An 8,388-nucleotide genomic window follows, 5' to 3' on the forward strand; every position below is an offset into this window, starting at 1 on the left:
TTAGTATTTTATACGATTTTTATTAGGTATATAATATAATTTAAGTATGAACCCATATTCAATTAAATGGATCACTTTCTTAACGCCCAATAACCAGATCGAATTCAATCAAATCATCTAATTCATCAATTTATTAATGACGCACTTATATAAAATTAAATGAGTTGGGTTAAATCCAAACCCGCTTTAACCCAATCTAACCCGTCTAAACTCATTAATCTTATATTTATGTACTTAAAATGCAAATTCTCTCTCTCTTAATAAATAAGTTGGTTGTAGCTTGATTGAACTGGTCCAGACTCAAGTCAAATTGATTTGGATTTATGTTGGGTGAAGTGTATTGATTCAAGATAAAACTAAATTTAATCAATTATTAATAGAAAATGAATGCATTAATTATAAATTATTAATACAAATGAAGAAAATTAAAAAAAAATGCTAAGGAATTAATACTTATGTCTATAATGGTTAACCAAATGGTTATCCACAACCCACCCCATTTAAGTGGGTGGGTTGGGTGATGGATTGATCACACAACCCGCCAAGTAAATGGGCAGGTTGGGTGGGTTAGATACTGGGTGGGTTCAGCAGGTTGGGTTAAAATTGCCACCCCTATCACCAAGCATCACCAAGTATATAATATAATTAGGAGTGTCAACGGTATTCAAAAATCCGATTTCGAATTCGATATTCGACATAATCGAATCGAATTTGGATAATTCGAATATCTAATTGGTCAAATTTGGGTATCCTATTCTTAACGAATAGTTAATCGGATTCGAATTCGGATATGACCTGATTCGATTCGATAAATATCCTAATTCGACCGATTATTTAATTCTTATATATGATATATAAAATATTTTATATAATATATATAATAATTATGTTATATAAATAACTTATATATTTATATACTTTATATCAATCAAATATTTATTAATTATCTAAAATAATTAATTAATGGAATTAGATATTCGAATATTTAATCAGATTCGAATTCATATACTAATTTTCAATATCCGTTGGATATCGAATCAAATTTGAATACCAAATTTTCTAATAGAATTCAAATTTGAATATTACCTGATCCAATTTGAATTAGATCCGTTTACACCCCCTAAATATAATCATCTTGAATTTAAGATGCATTACTAGAGGTATTCCCAATGTGCAACTCAATTTTGAACGTTGCTTATGGGGTGTAGCCCATCCCTACAACTAGGAGGAGGCCTTACCGATCAACGAGTTGGTAAGTAAGATTTGATAATTAGATATATCATTTTATTCTAATTACATTATATGGCTTATTCCTTCATTTGTATTTAATCTTGTAAAATTTGTGTTAGTTTTTACATGGCATTGGATATGTGAATGAATTGAGTTCGGCTTCGGTTATAGCCTTATATTGGAAATATCTCCATATAATTATAAAGATCCCCTCGTACTATGGGGTCTCTGACAAAGACCCCCCTGTACTTTGTTTTGCGACGAAGACCCCCTTGTATTATGAACATGAGATAAAGACCCCCCCTTGACCGTTAAGTCAGATGACAAAATGCGTTAAATTATCAAAATACCTCACTAAACTATTTTTATTTTCTTTTTCTACCCATTTTTTCTCTTAAAACCTATTTAACTTATTGTTTTCCCCTTCTTCTTTTCTTTTCCCCTCCTTCACTATCCTCTCTCATTCTTTTTATCTCCCAACTCTCACCCAACGCCATGAGAAGGGATTCTCTGCTCATCCCCTCTAAGCCCAAGCCACGCGCTCTTCTGCCTACAAAGACACTACAACCTCGGAGAGTGAGAGGTAAATGTTGATATGTAAATTTTGGGCCCAATATGAAATTTAATGAAAATGAGCTATTGGCACACTAAGAAAAGGATAACAAATTTTGGACCCAAAAAAGATGTTGGATAGGGCCCACTACAAATCAAAGTGAATAGCAATGAGCACCTACCATGTAGAGGCTTGAATTTTGATACAAATCCCACCCTTAAGTGGTTTTCTTAAATTCTCAAATCTTGTTAGAGAGATCCCCTCTAATCAACTTGGTGGGACCCACATTTAAGTGGCAATTAATATGGAAAGAAGGATGGCCAAGATATATCTCTTTGTAAGTGGATTTAATCACTTGGCATGCCAATCCCATATGGTAAAGTTACACATGGTGCGTAATCACCCAATTTCCATTCCAAACCCCGACCTTTAGATGGTAGCAAAATGGCAAATCAGCAAGAAATCTTCTCAAACTAATGTGGCGGGTTTGGATTAAATTGTATTGACATTTGAAGGTTCTTAAGTGACAAAATAAAAGGAGAAATGATAGTTGGTTGATTGAAGAATCACTAACTGGCTAATTGATATGGTATTTCCTTTTATTTTATGGGGGCCCTCCACTGAATCATAAAAAAAAAAAAATTGATCCTATGGCCTAACCTGTGGAGACTAATTAGATCTTAGTAAAATGTCCTCATGAATGGATTGTCGACGATTGATTAGGATCGATATCACATTAATAGTTGGAGGATTTGGTGGGACTCATTTAATGGAGATTAATGTGCAATAATGCTTAATTGATGATTTGGTAAAAGAAAATTAAGGTTGGCCAACAAATCTATTAAAGATCACTAATGGCATTCCCTTTTATAACGAGGATTTCAAAATTGAAATGGGGAGGGCTTTTCAAATGTATCCATCCACTATAAAATGGAGAGGAGAGCAAGGAGACTCTCTCTCTCGAAGTGATCGGGAGGATGAAGAGAGCTAGTTCGTCTATAGAAAAGAGAAGATAAAAAAATAATAAGAGAAGGAAGGGAGAAGACAAAAGAATTTGGAAGAAGTCTAGCTCATGAGTCGATGTTGAATTGTTGAAGTTTCAAATTAAATGCTGTTAGCCACATGCATGTTGAGAGATTTTCAACTGAAATCATTCTCTCATCTTCGACTCTCTCCAGCAATTCCCAATCAGAAATTCGGTTCTTAACTGTTGAATCTTCAAAATTACTATAGTCCCGTGTCATGCGAATCGAAGAATTTGGTCATTTGAGTTGCTGCACTCAAAGAAAACTCCCATCAAATTACTGCAAACAAGAAATCTTCTATTAAATTGTTGTAGTCAAAGAGATTTTCGTCGAATCACTACAAAGGACCTCCTACCATTAAAGTCGTCAAGTTTTACGGGTCGTGTCCATAACAAGATACAAGCGTAAGTTTAATCGCGTTTGTAACAAGAAAATTAGAGGGTATTCTTAAAAAAAATGTTTGTATCCCACTTAAATTTTTGTAAAAAAAATAATAATAAAATCCTTTGAATTTATCATTAACTTTTGTGCTCCAAATTTAACGTAAAATTTTTGTGGACAGTAGCATCATCATAGCCTACGAGTTAAGGGGAACCCAAATCAGAAACCACAAATTCAGTGAAGATTGCAGAGACAACTTATACGGCTCAAATGAAATCTGCGGTGCATAATTATCTAAAATGGGCATAAAGAAACGTTGAAATGAAAACGACGACGAGGATTATGCACATATGAAGTTACCTTGCATAGAAACAGAAGCTAAACTTTTATAACTACGTGGCCCGGACGCTTTCCCGAATAGACACGATTGTACACACACTTCTCGCCATATAAATGATAAATCTTGTCAGGGATCGGATTCTTTGACCGGAAATTCGCCAAAGAAGCTGCAGAGACGCCTCTTCTCCAAGCAAAGCCAGCTCTCTCCTTATACTCATTTCAGCAGGTGGCGGTGACTGTTGCTCACATATAGTTCTTAGCATTTCTTATGCAGAGACAGGAAGAGGAACTTCGATAGAACGATCCGCCATCTAAACAAAGCTGGTTTCAGAATCACGAGTGTACCAAAAACGTCAGGATCGTAGAAGATTTGAAAAAGAAGGATTCCCAAACAAGAAGAAAGGAAAAAACAAGACTTTGACAGAGAGAGATATGCAGTTCTGAGCTCCGAGGCCAGAGCATGTGAGGAGAGCTCGACTTCCTCAACGTTCAACATGAATTGCAGTGGCATCCCTCTTTTGAAGATGTCCTCCTCCACTTCCACCGCCACCTCTGCCTTCAAACCCATCACCGATTTCCATGGGGGCGGGTTCGTTTTCTTTTTCTATTTCAGCTCCTTCCCATAGTTGCTGTGACCTCTCTCACCGCCGAACCAGTTGTTGCCCCCCTCTGTACTTCCACCGAATCAGTTGCTGCCCCGCTCTCAATGGGTTGGTGTTCAGTAGAGCGAGTTCTCTTACGTCTTTCGCCCTGCTGGTACCGAGGAATAAGACCCGTAGAGGAAACGGAATTACAGAAACAAAACGGCAATAGGGTCATTGCCACCACTTCTACATTTGCTCGGGTCTGAGAGCGAGCGGGCTAGACACGGTTCGGTGCTAGCTTTATATCACCTCTCATTCTTTCAGTGCAATTTCACCAAACTCGTGAAAATGGGTTAAATCCCAACGTTGTTAAGAGGAATGGGGAAGAAGAGAGATGGGAGAGAGAGGGAGAATGAGGTCAGGAAAGATGAACAGTATTTTTTCGTTCAAATAGTTATTATAAGGGTAGTATGGGGTTTTTGTCTCATGGTCATAATTAGGGGGTATTTGTGGCATAATAAAGTACAGGGGATCTTTGTCATAAACCCCATAGTACAGGGGTATTTGTAATTTATCCTCATTTATTTAATGATGAAATGCGTAGACTTGCATTGACCGAAGCCGAATTCCAATGAATTAATCTTTGTTTCACTCGTATCTTTTGGATGTTGTCAAACGAGGGATGGCTTAATTGGTATGTTAGTTGGTTAGGCTGGTTCCAAAGGCTCAGTTTCGAAAGAGTACAAATGCTAATATGTACAACATAAATGCATATAAAATAATATAAAATATAAGGTTTTGCACTTTACATATTTGCATTTGTACTCTTTTCAAATTCAGCCAAAGGCTCAATCTTGGATAGAGTACAAATATAAATATGTACAATGTAAATAGATAAAAAATAAAATAAAGTATTGGGTTTTGTACTCTCTTTATATATATTTGTATTTGTACTCCATCCAAATTGAATACAAATGTGGTTTTGCACTCTATATATTTGCATTTATACTCCTTTCAAATTGAGCCAAAAGAGCGGTTACCACCAAATTTGGGGAGAGGGGGCTAAGTGTGGTGCTGCACTACTCAAAACCAATGTTTCGAACCGTCATTAACCCAGGCAGGCGGACTGTTCGAACCGAAAACCGTTCAGGCGACCAGTTCCGTTTTACCCCAAACCTGGCATTTGGTAAAAAAACGTTGAATTAGTCAACGAACCATTGACTCGGATGGTTTGATCGGCAAACCATTCGACCCGAAGAACGATTTGATGCTTAGATCTCAGATATGATAAATCTCATATCTGTCTTTCTTGCGCTAGAAGGTGAGAAAGAGAAAGTAAGATCTAAGACTGAGAACGCCACCGCTATAGTTCGCCATCGTCGTTGCCGTTGCAAGCCTGCAAGTCCTCTTCTTCTTCTTCTTATCTTCTAAACTCTTTCAGTTCAGCCAACAATTTTCTTTCAAGTTTCAACCCTTACTTTTGCTTATATAGTATGCATCTTATCCTAATATTCCAATCTAATGGGTAAGATGCTCAAACCGTTCGAAATGTTTGACCCAGAATATCGAACCGTTGATTTGAAAACCGATGTCCAGAATAATTCCATTTTTGGTTAGTTTTTAAAACCTTGCTCAAAACAACCCTCCCCAAGTTGGGGTGTTTTCTTTCATTTAATCTAAAAATAATGCAAATAGAATAATGGGCAAATCGTATAACTATCGAAAATAAATGGGTGAAAGACTTGTACCTCCGTTGAGGTTCCTTGTAAATAATGAAACTTCCCCTCTTCTTGCAAAATGGGACTAAAATCTTCCTGTTGGGGTGATGTCATCAAACAAAAACCTCCCAATAACCAATATCTTTTTACGTGTGACATCATATAGGGGTGAAAACTTTTTTAAAATCCTGAAGTTGCCCTTTTTATGGCCCCTTGTATTTAGTTTCTTCAACTTTATACCGGCACCCAGCATGAGCAGTGATTCCAGGTGATTATCATTCATATTTTCATTGAGTACAGTTCCCCTTGTGCATAGTAGTACTGGTTTTGAATGAATAAAAAAGCAAATCTGATTACAATTAAACAATCTTGTCCAAGAGAAAGTGGATATGATTAATTGAATGACGGATATGCTTTTCGAGTCCATCGCTTCCTCACCTTGTGCAAATTTAAGTCGAGGAGAAAGAGGGAATGCTTTAGAGGTGGATCCGTGGTTGTTAAATTGCATTTACAGGATATTGAGATTTTATTTTTTTCATGTGGAAGGGAAGAAGTTCATGTAATTGTTTGAGTATAAAAAATAATAATAATAAAGGTCTGTTTGGTTCGTAGTTGGAATCAGAATCGGAATAGTCTATTCATATAATCAATTCTAGACCCTTATTCCCACAAACCAAATGGGGCATAAAAGTCGATTGGAAAAGACAAAATAAGCCCCCTTGAAGTGGGAACAGATGGTAGAAGTGTCTGCTAAGGAAAAAGCATATGCCTAAGTCAAAGAGAACTAAAAAAAAGGCTGCAAAGCATGGGAAGAAAATTGTGTAGAGATTGTTTTGGCACTAGGCTAACAGTGAACTCAACTCAAATGGTATATTTTGTCAATGTATTATTCCATACTTTGGTACACACGATTTTCGCTTTAAGCAAATTGAAAGATTGATAAATTATGTAGGTATTTGGCATCGGTGCTGTGAGTTAGGTGTTGTGTATGTCTGGAGTTGTAAGCATTGTTTTCTTATTTTTTGTTTGGTACCAGTGCTGTAAAACCGTTTTCATCACTGGTTTATATTATCCAACACCCAAGATGATGCCACATCATTGTACTGTTGGCAGTAACAAACTGTTTTATGAGAAAGCATTGAATTTGACATTTCTTCATACCACACTTTCCTGATTTTCAATGTGTGGTCTGGAGCAACATTTTTTTTTTCTGAAAAAAAATAGTACCAAATAAGAGGTTGTTTTTTGAAACATCAGTTTTTCTGATGTGGTGCCTATGTGACGTTGTCTTCTCAGAAAATGACATTGATGTCAAACACCACCTATGGTAATCCATGAATTTGATACAAAACCACCTTTCTTTTTTAAGAACAGTCACATATGTCCACGAAAGAATCATAATAAAAGAGGAAGTACAGATTAGCAAGAATAATTGATTCTAGATAAAAAATAAAGAGATCGAGATAGAGATATAGAGGGAGAGAGAGTATAGCAGCAAGGTAACTGGTTATGATGGAGGCTAGGGACAGGGATATACCCCTTGTATAAGGGTTAGGTAAGGCTGCAATTTAGAACGGGTTAGCCCAAACCTCACTTGAAAAAGTAGGATTGGGTTGGGTTGAAATTCAGGTTAGTGTTAGGGTTGAAAAAACTTGATCAACTTTATCCAACTTGAACCCATATTAGTTTTATATTTACATGTATATCCAAGGATTACAATATCAATATGATGGACTTGATACAAAGTATATTTTATCAGTATTGGTGTACCTTGATATACTGGGATACATCAATAAACCTTTTTTTTTTTAACTTTAAAATCTTAAAATGATGGGTGGGACCTTCTAATACATATAAAATAAAAAATATAAAAAAACAAGGGGGATTGGCCCCCTAATACTTATTTTATGCATATTCGTTATTCATGCATATATGTATATGTACATGCAAATTATGCATCTATAAATGTACATGTCTATGTATATATATATACACATTTATTTATCTATACATGTATGCAAGTGTATTGTATGTAAAAAATTTTAAGTTCAAAAGCAAATTTTTTCCCTAAAACATGATAACCATCAAACTATGATCTTTTACACACAATAACGCTAATATTGGATTAACATGAACTCTTGGACTCTGTTTGGTTGCAATGCAAATAAATTTGCACTGATGCAAAATTATAACAGTGCAAATGATTTGAGTGTAAATTCTAACCTATTTTGTTTCAAATTTTAGCTTTTCTGATTTGATTGTAGTACAAATGAAGTAAATTAAGATATAAAACATAATAAAGTAAAACAAAAAAAATATTAAATGAGAATTTGCATTTTTTTTTCATTTGCACTCTCATGCATTTATACTAGTGCAAATAAAATTGCACTGCAACCAAACACAGTCTTAAGTTCAATCTGGGAAAAGTAAAAATGCAAATATATTGAGTACAAAAACCTTGTATATAGTATTTATAAATACTAGTAAAAAGCCCATGCAATGCACGAGATAAAAAGGAATAATTAATAATAAATAATTACAATGGGGTAAAAGGAATA

At 35.3% G+C, this 8,388-nt stretch overlaps 1 long non-coding RNA gene across 1 annotated transcript; it reads right to left on the reverse strand.

Moving 5' to 3' along the window:
• Positions 1–2,838: 2,838 nt before the first annotated feature.
• Positions 2,839–4,532, reverse strand: LOC148868571 (uncharacterized). The gene is made up of 3 exons (XR_016107136.1): positions 3,945–4,532; positions 3,550–3,849; positions 2,839–3,057 (listed from the first exon to the last, which is right to left on the reverse strand). It is a non-coding gene; the product is annotated as an uncharacterized LOC148868571 (long non-coding RNA).
• Positions 4,533–8,388: the final 3,856 nt, after the last annotated feature.

Source organism: Nelumbo lutea, chromosome 2 (assembly GCF_056320005.1).
Source record: "Nelumbo lutea isolate HS-2025 chromosome 2, American lotus-T2T, whole genome shotgun sequence".
In the NCBI taxonomy this organism is placed as follows: domain Eukaryota; kingdom Viridiplantae; phylum Streptophyta; class Magnoliopsida; order Proteales; family Nelumbonaceae; genus Nelumbo; species Nelumbo lutea.